This window comes from Sciurus carolinensis, chromosome 3 (assembly GCF_902686445.1).
Source record: "Sciurus carolinensis chromosome 3, mSciCar1.2, whole genome shotgun sequence".
Classification (NCBI taxonomy): Eukaryota; Metazoa; Chordata; class Mammalia; order Rodentia; family Sciuridae; genus Sciurus; species Sciurus carolinensis.
The window spans coordinates 150,391,062-150,406,895 of NC_062215.1; the positions used below are offsets into that span (position 1 = coordinate 150,391,062).

Consider the following 15,834-nt stretch of genomic DNA (forward strand, 5'->3'; position numbering starts at 1 on the left):
ATGGGTAAATTGATATTCCATGATATATTTATATACCACATTTTGTTTATTAGTTAGATAAATAGTTGTTTCCAGCTTTTGATTCTTAAAACTAATTCTGCAAAAACATCCCTGTACAAGCTTTTGTGTTAACATATGTTTTTAATTCTCTTGAGTATATATTTAGGAGTAGAATTGCTGGCTCTGAACATGTTTAACTTTTTGAGATACTTAAAAAATTTTTCACAGTGGTTGTACCAGTTTACATTCCTACCAGCAGAATATAAGGGCTCCAGTTTCCCTACTACTTATATTCTAGTTGAAAAGAAATTACAGCCAGGCATAGTGGTACACGCCTGTAATCCCAGCGGCTCAGGAGGCTGAGGTAGGAGGATCAAGAGTTCAAAGCCAGACAGCAAAATCGAGTGCTGGACAACTCAGTGAGACCCTGTCTCTAAATAAAATACAAAATAGGACTGGGGTTGTGGTTCAGTGATCGAGGGCCCCTGAGTTCAATTCCTAGTACCAAAATCAATCAACCATAAATGTGTGGGTTTTCTTCTGGACTGTCAATTCTGTTCTGTCCATCTGCATCTCTCTCCTAATAGTAATACCCACCCTGTTATGATTATAGTAGCTTTGTAATAAGTTTTAAAATTCTGAAATGTGTTTTCCAACTTCATTCTTCTTCTTTAAGATTGTTTTGGCTACTCAATGTCCTTGCAATTTTATCTGAAATTTAGATCAATTTGTCCCTTTCTGTGAAATAACTGGGATTTTTTTAAAAAAAATATTTTTTTAGTTGTTGATGGACATTTATTTATTTATTCATTCATTCATTCATTTATGGCACTGAGAATTGAACCCAGTGCCTCACACATGCCAGGTAAGCACTCTATCACTGAACCATAACCGCAGTCCCTCAGCTGGGATTTTTGATAAGTGTTTGCAGTGAGTCCATAGATCAGTTCAGGGAGTATTGCCTTGCAAACAGTATTAAACCTTGCAGTCCATGAACATGTCTTTTCATTTTTCAGGTCTTCTTTAACTTTAATACTGATTGATTGTGGGAGTTGGTATTGAACCCAGGACTTTGCACATGCTATCACTTTATCACTGAACCAAATCCCCAGTCCTTTTTCAGGTGTGTAGTTTACAATGTACAAATCTTATTTCTTCTTGTTTAAATTTATTAGTAAGTATTTTATTCTTTTTTATACTTTTGGAAATGAAATTGTTTTCTTTTATTTACATTATGTTCATTGTGAGTGCATCAACTTCCAACTTATATTAAAAAAAATAATGATTTTTGAGCCAGGTGAGGTAGCTGTAATCCCAGCTACTTGGGAGGCTGAGGCAGGAGGATGGAAAGTTTGAGACTGATTTGGGCAATTTAGTGAGACCCTGTCTCAGAATAAAAAGAGCTGGGGAATGCTGGAGATGTAGCTCAGTCGTAAGAGTGACTTGCCTAGCATGTATGAAGCCCTGGGTTCAATCCCCCAGTATGGCCAAAAAAGAAAAGAAAAAAAAATTCCATCCCACTGCTTTGCTGAACTTATTTATTCACAGAATAGGAAGGAGAGTTTTTTTGTTTGTTTGTTTGTTTTTGTTTTTTTTTTGCAGTGCTGGGGATTGAACCCAGGGCCTTGTGCTTGCAAGGCAAGCACTCTACCAACTGAGCTATCTCCCCAGCCCTGCTGAACTTACTTATGAGCTCAAAATACATGTGTGTATATGTGACTTGTTTCATAGGGGATCATGTTATGTGTAAATAGTAACAGTTTACTTCTTTTCCAATCTGGGTAGTTTAATTTTTCCTACTTGATTGTCTTGACTAGAAATTCCAACACTTTTTTTCTTTTGTATTAGGGATTGAAACTTAGGGTGCTTTATCACTAAGGTAGATTCCCAGACCTTTTTAAAAATTTTAAATTTTGAGATGGTCTCGCTAAGTTGCCCAGGCTGGCCTCCAATTTGTGATCACCTGCCCTCCTGAGTGTGCTGGGATTATAGGCTTGGGCTATCTCACCTATCATTTTTTTTTTTTTTTAAAGTAAAATCTGAAATCATTGGCTTTCTTCCTTACTCATATAGACATTTGATACTGTAAAATTTTTCTGAAATGTGTCTTTAATTGCATTCCACAGATTTTGTTGTTTTGACTTTTATTCATTTCAGAATACTTCATTTCCCCTTTTCATCATTTTGAGTAGTGAGTTATTTGTAATTTCCTACTAACTTAGGTATTTTCCATAGGTGGTAATGTTCATTTCTAATTCTGTGATGGTTAGAAAACATAGTTTGACTTGAATCCATTTACACTTTTTGAAGATCTTTTATTAATGGTTTATAATAAGGCTTAAGTTGGTAAATATTTTGTGCCCTTGAAAGGAATGTATTCTGCTCTTGAGTGGAGTATTCTTCAAATGTCAGTTAGGCCAAGGTGGTTAATGGTGGTGTTCAAATCTACTATATTCTTGCTTATTTTTTGTCTTATTTGTTCTCATGAGTTTATTTCTTATAATTCAGCTTTTGCTTTCTCTCTTTTGAAGGCCTGTTGTGCATAAATGTTTAGGTTGGTAATGATCTCTTTATGAATTGGCCCCTTTATCATTAGAAATCACTTTAAAATCCCTGGTTTTTATTTATTTTTCATTTGAAATTCACTTTTTTTTAAAATTTATTTTTATTGTAAACAAATGGGATACATGTTTTTTCTGTTTGTACATGGAGTAACAGCATACCATTTGCATATTCATACATTTACATAGAGTAATGATGTTTGATTGATTCCGTTATTTTTTTCCTTCCCCCCCACCCTTCCCATCTCTCTTTTCCCTCTATACAGTCCCTCCTTCCTCCATTCTTGCCCCCCTCCCATCCCCCATTACGTGTCATCATCCACTTAACAGTGAGATCATTCATCTTTTGGATTTTTGAGATTGGCTTATCTCACTTAACATGATATTCTCCAATTTCATCCATTTGCCTGCAAATGCCATAATCTTATTATTCTTTATAGCTGAGTAATATTCCTTTGTATATATATACCACAGTTTCTTTATCCATTCATCAATTGAAGGACATCTAGGTTGGTTCCATAGTCTGGCTATTGTGAATTGAGCAGCTATGAACATTGATGTGGCTGTATCTCTGTAGTATGCTGTATTTTTTTTTTTTTATTTTCTTATTTTTTTATTTTTATTTTTAATTAATTTATTTTTTTTAATTTTATTGTAAACAAATGGGATACATGTTGTTTCTCTGTTTGTACATGGCGTAAAGGCATACCATTTGTGTAATCATAAATTTACAAGGGTAATGCTGTTTGATTCATTCTGTTATTTTTTCCCTTCCCCCCCACCCCTCCCACTCCTCTTTTCCCTCTATACAGTTCTTCCTTCCTCCATTCTTGCCCCCCTCCCTAACCCTAACTCTAACCCTAACACTAACCCCTCCCACCCCCCATTATGTGTCATCATCCACTATCATTCGTCCTTTGTTTTTTTGAGATTGGCTTATCTCACTTAACATGATATTCTCCAATTTCATCCATTTGCCTGCAAATGCCATAATTTTATCATTCTTTATGGCTGAGTAATATTCCATTGTATATATATACCACAGTTTCTTTATCCATTCATCAATTGAAGGACATCTAGGTTGGTTCCACAATCTGGCTATTGTGAACTGAGCAGCTATGAACATTGATGTGGCTGTATCTCTGTAATAAGCTGATTTTAAGTCCTTTGGGTATAGGCCAAGGAGTGGGATAGCTGGGTCAAATGGTGGTTCCATTCCAAGTTTTCTAAGGAATCTCCACACTGCTTTCCAGAGTGGCTGCACTAATTTGCAGCCCCACCAGCAATGTATGAGTGTACCTTTCTCCTCACATCCTCGCCAACACCTGTTGTTGCTTGTATTCTTGATAATCGCCATTCTAATTGGGGTGAGATGGAATCTTAGGGTGGTTTTGATTTGCATTTCTCTTATTACTAGAGATGTTGAACATTTTTCCATATGTTTGTTGATTGCTTGTAGATCTTCTTCTGTGAATGGCCATTCATTTCCTTAGCCCATTTGTCGATTGGATTATTTGTATTCTTGGTGTAGAGTTTTTTGAGTTCTTTATAGATTCTGGAGTTTAGTGCTCTATCTGAAGTATGATTGGCAAAGATTTTCTCCCACTCTGTAGGCTCTTTCTTCGCATTGCTGATAGTTTCCTTTGCTGAGAGAAAGCTTTTTAGTTTGAATCTATCCCAGTTATTGATTCTTGCTTTTATTTCTTGTGCTATGGGAGTCCTGTTGAGGAAGTCTGGTCCTAAGCCGACATGTTGAAGCTCTGGACCTACTTTTTCTTCTATAAGATGCAGGGTCTCTGGTCTGATTCCGAGGTCCTTAATCCATTTTGAGTTTAGTTTTGTGCACGGTGAGAGATATGGGTTTAGTTTCATTCTGTTGCATATGGATTTCCAATTCTCCCAGCACCATTTGTTGAAGAGGCTATCTTTTCTCCATTGCATATTTTTGGCCCCTTTGTCAAATATGAGAAAATTGTATTTATTTGGGTTTGTGTCCATGTCCTCTATTCTGTACCATTGATCCACCTTTCTATTTTGGTACCAATACCATGCCGTTTTTGTTACTATTGCTTTGTAGTAGAGCTGAAGATCTGGTATTGCGATACCCCCTGCTTCGCTCTTTCTACTGAGGATTGCTTTAGCTATTCTGGGTTTCTTATTCTTCCAGATGGATTTCATAATTGCTTGCTCTATTTCTGTAAGGTACATCATTGGGATTTTAATTGGAATTACATTGAATCTGTATAGCACTTTTGGTAGTATGGCCATTTTGACAATATTAATTCTTCCTATCCAAGAACATGGGAGATCTTTCCATCTTCTGAGGTTTTCTTTAGTTTCTTTCTTTAGTGTTCTGTAGTTCTCACTGTAGAGGTCTTTCACCTCTTTTGTGAGATTGATTCCCAAGTATTTTATTTTTTTCGATGCTATTGTGAATGGGGTAGTTTTCCTAATTTCTCTTTCTGAAGATTCATCACTTATGTATAAAAAGGCCTTAGATTTATGTGCATTGATCTTATATCCCGCTACTTTACTGAATTCACTTATGAGATCTAAAAGTTTTCTGGTGGAATTTCCTGGTTCCTCTAAGTATATAATAATATCATCAGCAAATAGGGATAGTTTGAGTTCTTCTTTTCCTATTCGTATCCCTTTAATTTCTTTGGTTTGTCTAATTGCTCTGGCTAGAGTTTCAAGAACTATATTGAAAAGAAGTGGTGAAAGAGGGCATCCCTGCCTTGTTCCAGTTTTAAGGGGGAATGCTTTCAGTTTTTCACCATTTAGAATGATATTAGCCATGGGCTTAGCATAGATGGCCTTTACAATGTTAAGGAATGTTCCCACTATCCCTATTTTTTCTAGTGTTTTGAGCATGAAGGGGTGCTGTATTTTATCAAGTGCTTTTTCTGCATCTATGGAAATAATCATGTGATTCTTAACTTTAAGTCTATTGATATGGTGAATTACATTTATTGATTTCCTGATGTTGAACCAACCTTGCATCCCTGGGATGAAACCCACTTGATCATGGTGCACTATCTTTTTAATATGTTTTTGTATGCGTTTTGCTAAAATTTTGTTTAGAATTTTTGCGTTGATGTTCATTAGGGATATTGGTCTGAAATTTTCTTTCCTTGATGTGTCTCTGTCTGGTTTAGGTATCAGGGTGATGTTGGCTTCATAGAATGAGTTTGGGAGGGTTCCCTCCTCTTCTATTTTATGGAATACTTTGAGAAGTATTGGAATGAACTCTTCTTTAAAGGTTTTGTAGAACTCGGCTGAAAACCCATCTCGTCCTGGACTTTTCTTTGTTGGTAGGCTTTTGATGACTTCATCTATTTCATTACTTGAAATTGGTCTATTTAAATTGTGTATGTCCTCCTCGTTCAGTTTAGGCAATTCATATGTCTCTAGAAACCTGTTGATGTCTTCGAAATTTTCTATTTTGTTGGAGTATAGATTTTCAAAATAGCTTCTAAATATGTTTTGTATTTCAGTCGTGTCTGTTGTGATATTTCCTTGTTCCTTCCGAATTTTAGTGATTTGGGTTTTCTCTTGTCTTCTCTTTGTTAGTGTGGCTAAAGGTTTATCAATTTTGTTTATTTTTTCGAAGAACCAACTATTTATTTTGTCAATTTTTTGTATTGTTTCTTTTGTTTCAATTTCATTGATTTCAGCTCTGAGTTTAACTATTTCCTGTCTTCTACTACTTTTGGTGTTGGTCTGTTCATCTTTTTCTAGGGCTTTGAGCTGTAGTGTTAGGTCGTTTATTTGTTGAGTTTTACTTCTTTTATTAAATGCGCTCCATGAAATAAATTTTCCTCTAAGTACTGCTTTCCTAGTGTCCCAGAGATTTTGATATAATGTTTCTTTGTTCTCATTTACCTCTAAGAATTTTTTAATTTCCTTCCTAATATCTTCTGTTATCCATTCATCATATAATAGCATATTGTTTAATCTCCAGGTGTTGGAGTAGTTTCTGTTTTTTACTCTTTCATTTATTTCTAACTTCAATCCATTATGATCTGATAGAATACAAGGTAGTGTCTCTATCTTCTTGTATTTGCTAACATTAGCTTTTTGACATAATATATGGTCTATTTTAGAGAAAGATCCATGTGCTGCTGAGAAGAAAGTGTATTCGCTCTTGGTTGGATGGTATATTCTATAAATGTCTGTTAAGTCTAAATTATTGATTGTGTTATTGAGATCTGTGGTTTCTTTGTTCAGTTTTTGTTTGGAAGATCTGTCCAGTGGTGACAGAGGCGTGTTAAAATCACCTAGTATTATTGTGTTATGGTCTATTTGGTTTCTAAAATTGAGAAGGATTTGTTTGACATACATGGATGAGCCACTGTTTGGGGCATAGATGTTTATGAGTGTTATATCTTGCTGATTTATGCTTCCCTTAAGCAGTATGAAATGTCCTTCTTTATCCCTTCTGACTAACTTTGGCTTGAAGTCCACATTATCTGAAATGAGGATGGATACTCCAGCTTTTTTGCTGAGTCCATGTGCATGGTATGTTTTTCCCCATCCTTTCACCTTTAGTCTATGGGTATCTCTTTCTATGAGGTGAATCTCTTGCAGGCAACATATTGTTGGATCTTTCTTTTTAATCCAATCTGCCAGTCTATGTCTTTTGATTGATGAATTCAGGCCATTAACATTCAGGGTTATTATTGAGATATGATTTGTATTCCGGGTCATTTGGTTCCTTTTTTAAATTTTATTTATTTATTTTTTGACACAACTTGGTTCCTCCTTTATTTGACAGTTCCTTTAGGATAATTCCTCCCTTTGCTGATTTGCTTCTTTGTTTTTTGTCTCTTCCTCATGAAATATTTTGCTGAGAATGTTCTGTAATGCTGGCTTTCTTTTTGTAAATTCTTTTAGGTTTTGTTTATCATGGAATGATTTTATTTCATCATCAAATTTGAAGGTAAGTTTTGCTGGGTATAAGATTCTTGGTTGGCATCCATTTTCTTTCAGAGCTTGAAAAATGTTGTTCCAGGCCCTTCTAGCTTTTAGGGTCTAGATTGAAAAATCTGCTGATATCTGTATTGGTTTCCCCTTGAATGTAATTTGGTTCTTTTCTCTCACAGCCTTTAAAATTCTGTCTTTATTTTGTATGTTAGGTATTTTCATTATAATGTGCCTTGGTGTGGGTCTGTTGTAACTTTGTGTATTTGGAGTTCTGTAAGCTTCTTGAACTTGATTTTCCATTTCATTCTTCAGATTTGGGAAATTTTCTGATATTATTTCATTGAATAGATTGTTCATTCCTTTGGTTTGTTTCTCTTAAGCCTTCCTCAATCCCAATAATTCTCAAATTTGGCCTTTTCATGATATCCCATAGGTCTTGCAGATTCTGTTCATGATTTCTTACCATCTTCTCTGTTTGTTCAACTTTGTTTTCAAGGTTAAATATTTTGTCTTCAATACCTGAGGTTCTGTCTTCCAGGTGTTCTATCCTATTAGTTGTGCTTTCTATGGAGTTCTTAATTTGGTTTATTGTTTCCTTCATTTCAAGGATTTCTGTTTGTTTTTTTTTTCAATATCTCTACCTCTTTATTGAAATGATCTTTTGCTTCCTGTATTTGCTCTTTTAACTGTCGATTGGTGCTATCATTCAATGCCTACATTTGCTCTTTTATCTCATCATTCAATGCCTGCATTTGCTCTTTCATCTCATCATTCAATGCCTGCATTTGCTCTTTCATCTCATCATTCAATGCCTGCATTTGCTCTTTCATCTCATCGTTTGCTTCCCTGATCATTTTCATTATGTACATTCTGAACTCCCTTTCTGTCATTTCTTCTGCCATGCTGTCGTTGGATTTTATTGATGTAACATCTAAATTTGTTTGGGGCATTTTCTTCCCTTGTTTTCTCATATTGTTCAGGAATCAGTGGGTCATTAAGATATTGCAGATTTCCTCTATTGACTTATAATGTCCCTGAAGATTGCTAGTATAACCCCTCTTATCCTTCAGTAGCCTGCAGTCTTGGAGGAAGTTGATAATGGGCTGCTCCACAAGGAATCTGCCTCTCTAGGGTTGGTGACCCTCAGGTGGGGTATATTCCCTGATATTGGGCAGAGGTGCCTCCACTTGTTGACCAATGGTCATCCAAAGGGGAACTAGGCTTTGGGCTGAGGCATGGATTGTTTGTTCCTGTGTCTCTGGTTTTACCGACCTTGTGGGAAAACCTCACCCAGCGGGGAAGACTCAACCAGTGGGGAGGTCTCGCTGGTCAGTTCCCCTCCTAGAGGTTCCCCTCAATCTACAACTACCGCCTGGGCTGGGCTGTCTTCCTCTGCAACGTTCCCAGGGGCCCGGACCTACCTCCTGGGCCTGGGAGCCTCACCCTTCGCAGACGAGTCTCCTTAGGCTGCCTCTCCTCAGAGAATCTGCCCGCAGTCCTGGAAACTTCGCTCCGCCCCTAGGCGTGTCTCTGTGCGACTGTTCCAGCAAGAAGCCGCCTAGGTCCTGGGACCCTGCTCTGCACCTGATCGTCTGGCTATGCGACCCCTCCTCTGAGCCGCCACCTGGAGTCCCGTACAATAGCTTCGAGACCCAGAGAACCACCACACACCTCCTCCTCCGGACCGCGGCCCGGTTTCCGACGCAGTCACTAGGAGTCCAAGCAACTCACTTCGCGTCTCCTCCTCCCGCCAACTGCCCGTAGCCCTAGGCAGTCACTCCGAGTCCAAGTGACCCGCCCTCTTCCTCCTCCTCCTCGGGGTAGCCCTCGGGTGTTCAGGAGCGGTTGCTCGGAGACCAAGGGACCCACCGCGCTCCTCCTCCAGGCAGTCCACTGGTGTTCAGGAGTCGCTTTGAATCCAAACAACTCACCACTTGCCTCCTCCTCTGGCAACCGCCTGTGGCTCTGGTGCAGTCACTCCTAGACCAAACGACCCGCCGCGCTTCTCCTCCTCCTCCGGGCAACCCCCTGGTGTTTGGAAGCGGTCGCTCCGAGTCCAAACAACTCCCCACGCAGCTCCTCCTCAGGCAGCCACCTGTAGCTCTGATGCAGTCACTCCTAGACCAAGCGACCTGCCATGTTCCTCCTCTTCCTCCGGGCAGCCCTCCCACCCCCGTCAGGCAGCCGCCCGGAGCCCCAGTGGTTGCTCCGAGTCCAAGCGCTGTGCTGAGCCGCCTCCTCTACGATGGTCCCAGTTGTCCGCGTTTACTGCTCCAGTGGGGGGAGGGGCAACTCGCCGAGCAACTCTACTTCACAAAGTTCCCTGCGTTCCGGGGCTACCGCCCCATCCGGGACGCCTCCCCAACGGGAGAGACTCACCCGGCGGCTCTGAATTGGTCCCAAGTCACTCACTATCTCCTCTTTTGAATCCTGTGTCCTGGAGCAACATGAAATGCAGCTGCCCTCTAGTCCGCCATCTTGAAACTCTAGTATGCTGATTTTAAGTCCTTTGGGTATAGGCCAAGGAGTGGGATAGCTGGGTCAAATGGTAGGTCCATTCCAAGTTTTCTAAGGATCTCCCCCCCCATACTGCTTTCCAGAGTAGCTGCACTAATTTGCAGTCCCACCAGCAATGTATGAGTGTACCTTTTCCCCCACATCCTCTCCAACACCTGTTGTTGCTTGTATTCTTGATAATCGCCATTCTAATTGGGGTGAGATGGAATCTTAGTGTAGTTTTGATTTGCATTTCTCTTATTACTAAAGATGGTGAACATTTTTTCATATGTTTGTTGATTGCTTGTAGATCTTCTTCTGTGAAGTGTCTATATCCTTAGCCCATTTGTTGATTGGATTATTTGTATTCTTGGTGTAGAGTTTTTTGAGTTCTTTATATATTCTGGAAATTATCTCTCTATCTGAAGTATGAGTGGCAAAGATATTTTCCCACTCTGTAGGCTCTCTCTTCGCATTGCTGATAGTTTCCTTTGCTGAGAGAAAGCTATTTAGTTTAATCTATCCCAGTTATTAATTCTTGCTTTTATTTCTTGTGCTGTGGGAGTCCTGTTAAGGAAGTCTGATCCTAAGCCAACAAGGTGAAGATTTGGACCTACTTTTTCTTCTATAAGATGCAAGGTCTCTGATCTGATTTCAAGGTCCTTGATCCATTGTGAGTTGATTTTTGTGCAGGGTGAGAGATAGGGGTTTAGTTTCATTCTGTTGCATATGAATTTACAGTTTTCCCAGCACCATTTGTTGAAGAGGCTATCTTTTCTCCATTGCATATTTTTGGCCCCTTTGTCTAGTATGAGAAAATTGTATTTATTTGTGTTTGTGTTCGTGTCCTCTATTCTATACCATTGATCTACCTGTCTTGAAATTCACTTTTTGATACTAACATAAATCCTGTTTTCTTTTGATAAGTGTTAGCATGTGTCTTAATTGGTTTGACTGCTGTAACATATACCTTACATTGGGAAGTTTGTAAGCAATACAAATTTCTCAGTACTGGAGATTGAGAAGTGGTGTCTGGTGAGGCCTGCTTCCTTATAGACAGTGTCTTTTAGTTGTGTCCACACATGGTGGAAGGGATAGTAGAAGGGGCAAGGCAGCTTTCTAGTCTTTTCTTTTTTTTTTTTTGAGATAGTGTCTTGCTGTGTTGCTCAGGCTGACCTTTAACTCCTGGGCTCAGGGATCCTCCTGCTTCAGCCTCCTGAGTAGCTGTGGCTTGAGGTATGTGCCAGCACACTCAGTTTATAAAGGCACTAATCCCTTGTGAGGGCTCTGTCCTCGTGACATAATCAGCTCTCAGAAGGCCCCACATTCCAATATCATTACTTTGAGGGTTAGCATTTCAACAAATGAACTTTGGGGGCCATAAACATTCAGATCATAGAAGTATGTCTTTTAAAAATTCTCTCATTTTTCTTCTATCTGTATTTAAGGCGTGTTTTCTTAAAGACATATAAGTGGGCACTCATGATATTTGGAAGGGGAAACTGATGCGAGGTTCAGTTTGTGCTCCAGCTGTATAGTTTGTTGTAGCCAGAACAATGTGAAAACATTGAATTTTTCTTTGGCAACGTTGCATTGTCCAGCTACTAACTTTATTGGTATTGAGTGGCATTATGTGGCACTTGTATTTTTTTTTTTGGGGGGGGGGGGACTACCAGGAATCGAACTCAGGGGCAGTTGACCACTGAGCCACATGGTGAACTCTATTTTGTATTTTATTTAGAGATAGGATCCACTGAGTTGCTTAGTGCTTTGCTTTTGCTGAGGCTGACTTTGAACTCTCAATCCTCCTGTCTTAGCCTCCTGAGCCACTGGGATTACAGGTATGTGCCATGTGGCACTTGTGTTTTTTGATTAGTGCATATTTACCTAGCATGATAGTTATAGAGCCAACAGAAATGATGCAGCAGCTCCTGATATTGTGTAAGTTGGTTAAGATTTCTAGTGGTTACCTTTGGACTCTTTCTTTTCTCTGATTGTATTAGATGAATCTGTTCTTGGTGGGCCAGTTCTGTGACTTTAATGATGGATATGATATCTGGAAGTACATACGAGAGCCTTTTCTTCTAGTGTTCTCTATTATTTCATAAACATCCAATTTCTTTTATAAGCTTTTCTTAAGTGATGGCAGCATTGTTTCTTATAATTGAATCTTGACTGTTACACTTTAAAAAAAAATTTTGTTTTAGTTGTTGGTGGACCTTTATTTATTTATTTATAGTCAGTGCTGAGAATCAAATTCATGCTAAGTGAGTGCTCTACCTCTGAGCCACAACCCCAGCCCCCTGACTGATACACTCTTGGACCCTGGATTAGTCAAGCTTTCTATCATTATAAGAAAATATTTTGGGCAAGTAACTTATAAAGAGAAAAGGTCCATTTTGGTGCATGGTTTTGGATGTAATAATCCATAATCTAACGTCCCCAGGGTGTTGTCTCTGGCAAGCCAGCACATCATGGTGAGAACACATGACTGAGTATCCACTCACCTCATGAACTAGAAAGCAAAGGAGAATAGGAAGAGGAAGAGATGGACTAAAATAATGTAACTCTTAGGTTTCAGATTGGGAAATTGTTGTTGCTTGTTTAATTTTTGGGTCTTGGTAATGAGTTTTTGGTTTGGTATTTTGTCCGAGCCTTGGCAGTTATATCAGGAAAATTCACATATAGGATTTATCTTTTTGTAATGTTTTCAGAATTCTGCCTTTTGGATGCTTCCTAACTATTTAGAATTTGATTGTTAACCAGGTGATTAAATATTAACATAAAGGATAAATGATTTGAAAGAGAAAAGCTGTCATGCTTAGTTATGGTTTATTATGTGGAAGGGTACAGATTGAAGTCAGTGAAGGAAAAAGGTGAAAAAGGTGGAGCCCAGGAGAAACTAGGTGTGACTTTTCAATTGTCTTCTCCCAGTGGAACTGATGAATAATGTGTAGTTCTCTCAGCAGTGATGTGTGGCAGTGCTCCTGAAGCATTGCCAGCCAGTGAAGTTCATCCATCCAAGAGTTTGTTCCTTGTGTTTCTATAAGGGTTCAGCACTTTGTGACTAACCTTGGCTCCCCCTCCATCCTGAGAGCGCAAACAGATACAGCATATCCCAGGGCTCCTGTTGAAGAAAAATAGGTGTTCACCATAATTAACATTGTTGGAGAAAAATGTCTGGCCTGCCCCTGGGCCCCAGGTATAGAAAGGCAGGATATTCCAAGGACTTACTTAGGGATTATTTTCCAGGAGCCAAGTTTTTTCTTTGAACATCACAAGGCTTCTGTACAGTTTGTCATCCTCAATAAAAATGAAATTGATATGTTTAAGGAAGGGCAAAAACTATTGAACCTTTGTAGTAATAAGTACTTTACAGAGAAGTGACTGTTTTAAGATACTTGTAAAATACTCAAATGGGCAAGAATTTAGGGAGAAATTCAGAAGCAGTGAAATAAAACAGAAGACTCTGTATTAGCACCATTTATGGCTATTTAAATTTTTAAAAATTAAGATATATTCCATATACCATAACATTCACCTATTTTCAAGTGTGCAGTTTTGTGGTTTAGTATATTTACAAGATCGTGTAACCATCACCACAATCTGATTCCAGAACATTTTCATTATCCTTAAAAGAAAGCTCATACCCTTCCTCCTGTCTTCTGATAACTACTCATCTACTTTTTGTCTCTATGAATCTGCCTATTTTGAATATTTTACATAAAATGGAGTTACATAATATGTGTCCTTATATGTCTGGGTTCTTTTATTTATCAGTGTTTTCAAAGTTTGTGCATGGTATAGTAGATATCAGTACATTATTCCTTATTTTATATTACAGGTTTTTGGGCCTGGGGATGCAACTCAGTGGTAAAGCACTTGCTTGTCTTGTGAGTTCCTAACACTGTCCCCTCCCCCCAAAAAATTATGGCTTTATTGAGATATAATTCATATACTTTTAACTACTTAAAGTGTATTTTTAGTGGTTTTTAGTATATTCCCAGATATATGCCATCATCAATACAGTTTATTTTAGAAATCCAGCACTTGTTACCTACTATCTCTTACTCCTTACCCACCCCAGGTCTGAAGAACCACTAATACATTTCTCTTTTTGTCTGTTCTGGGATTTGAAATAAATGGAATCTGTACCACATGGCCTTTTGTGTCAGTTTTTCTCACTTATTTTTTTCAAGGTTCATCTACATATGTGTGTTTATTCCTTTTTATGTTTGAATAAAATTTTCATTGTGTGGTTATTCCACAATACCCATTCATTAGTTAATGGACAGTCAGTTTTTTTCTGTTATTGGCTATTAGTAATAAAACTGGCATGTACACCAACATTCATGTACAATTTTTTGGGGGAATATTTTTTATTTGTCTTGGTGATATACGTAAGTATTGAATTGCTGGGTTATATTAGGTAACTGCGTTTAACGATTGAGGAACTGTTGGACTGTTTTCTAAGGTGGTTGTACCATTTTACACTCTGACCAGCAGTGTGTGAGGGTTCTAAGTTTGTCCTCATTCTTGGCAGCACACTTGTCATTGACTTCCTTTTGGTTGTAGCCATCTTAGTGGACGTGGACCTTTTTGTAGGTTTGATTTGCATTTCACTAATGACTAAGGATGTTGAACAACCTTTCATGTGCTTATTGACCTTTGCATTTCTTCTTTTTCTTCTTCCTTCTCTACCTCTCTTTCTCTTCTTCCTTTTTTTCTATTCTTAGCCTTAGGCAGGATCGAAAGTTTGAGGCCAGCCTCAGCAATATAGAGACTGTGTTTAAAAAAAAAAAAAAAAAAAAAAAAAAGTGCCTGCTTAGTTGCCTATGTATTTTGTTTTCTTAATTCATCTCTAAACTTTCCCCTAAATGTCTGAATCGTATCTCAATTTACTAAAACTTTTCAGAAATCTATCAGTTATCCTGAACTGGAAAGGGATTGAAATTTCACCCTATCTGGAAGGTGATATGTTAGTCAGGTAGTTTCATAGATGCTCTAGAAGACATGAGACTCTTTGGTTAAAAATATAGGATTTTGGGCTGGGAAGATAGCTCAGCTGGTAGAGTGCTTGCTTCGCAAGCACAAGACCCTGAGTTCGATCCCCAGTACCGCAAAAAAAAAAAAAAAAAAAAAAAAAAAAAAATAGGATTTTATTACTCAAAGTAATAAGAGAAACCAGAGTATTCACATTTCTTGTATGTGCTGTTTCCCCAAACCCTAGTTCTCACATTATGATATGAAGAGATCCACGTGATACCTGCACATGCAGTGTATTGGTTACATTATAGGGAAGAACCCTTAAATTTAGGGCATTTGAATCCTTTATATTGATTAAGTAACATGCATGTCTTTTGACCAAGAGGAAATACTATCTTCTATATAAATATCCTTTAAAAGATAGTCTGGAAGAAAGGCAATCAGTGCTTCTGCTCACCCGAGTGCAGATGTACAAGAGACACATGGGAAATTTTCTCCGAACAATGGATTCATCCCACCACACTCCAAGAGACATATTTTGCGAAGCTCTTTGCCATTCTTCTCCAATATGAATTGTCATCATTTTAGTTCTGTTAAAGCTATCTCAAAAATTTCCTTTGCTATCAATCTTGAATTTCCCTTTGCCTTTTTTAATGTGGATCCTATCTGTCAGTTCCAGAGCTTCCTTCTTTTTCAACTTTCTGTTTTGATGATGCATATCCTTTGTTGCTTCCTGAAAAATTACTCATATAAAGTTTTAAAAAAATAGATTTTGTATGTTGAAATTTTCAACTTTTACTGGAGTAATGGTTTGACTTGGTACAGAATTATAGGTTGGAAGTAATTTTTCTTCAGATTATAAAGG

The 15,834-nt window shown here is 38.1% G+C and overlaps 1 protein-coding gene across 37 annotated transcripts in view; it reads left to right on the forward strand.

Moving 5' to 3' along the window:
- Abi2 (abl interactor 2) overlaps window positions 1–15,834 on the forward strand; it is a 119,447-nt gene that overhangs the window by 11,777 nt on the left and 91,836 nt on the right. The gene's annotated exons all lie outside the window — the stretch shown is intronic.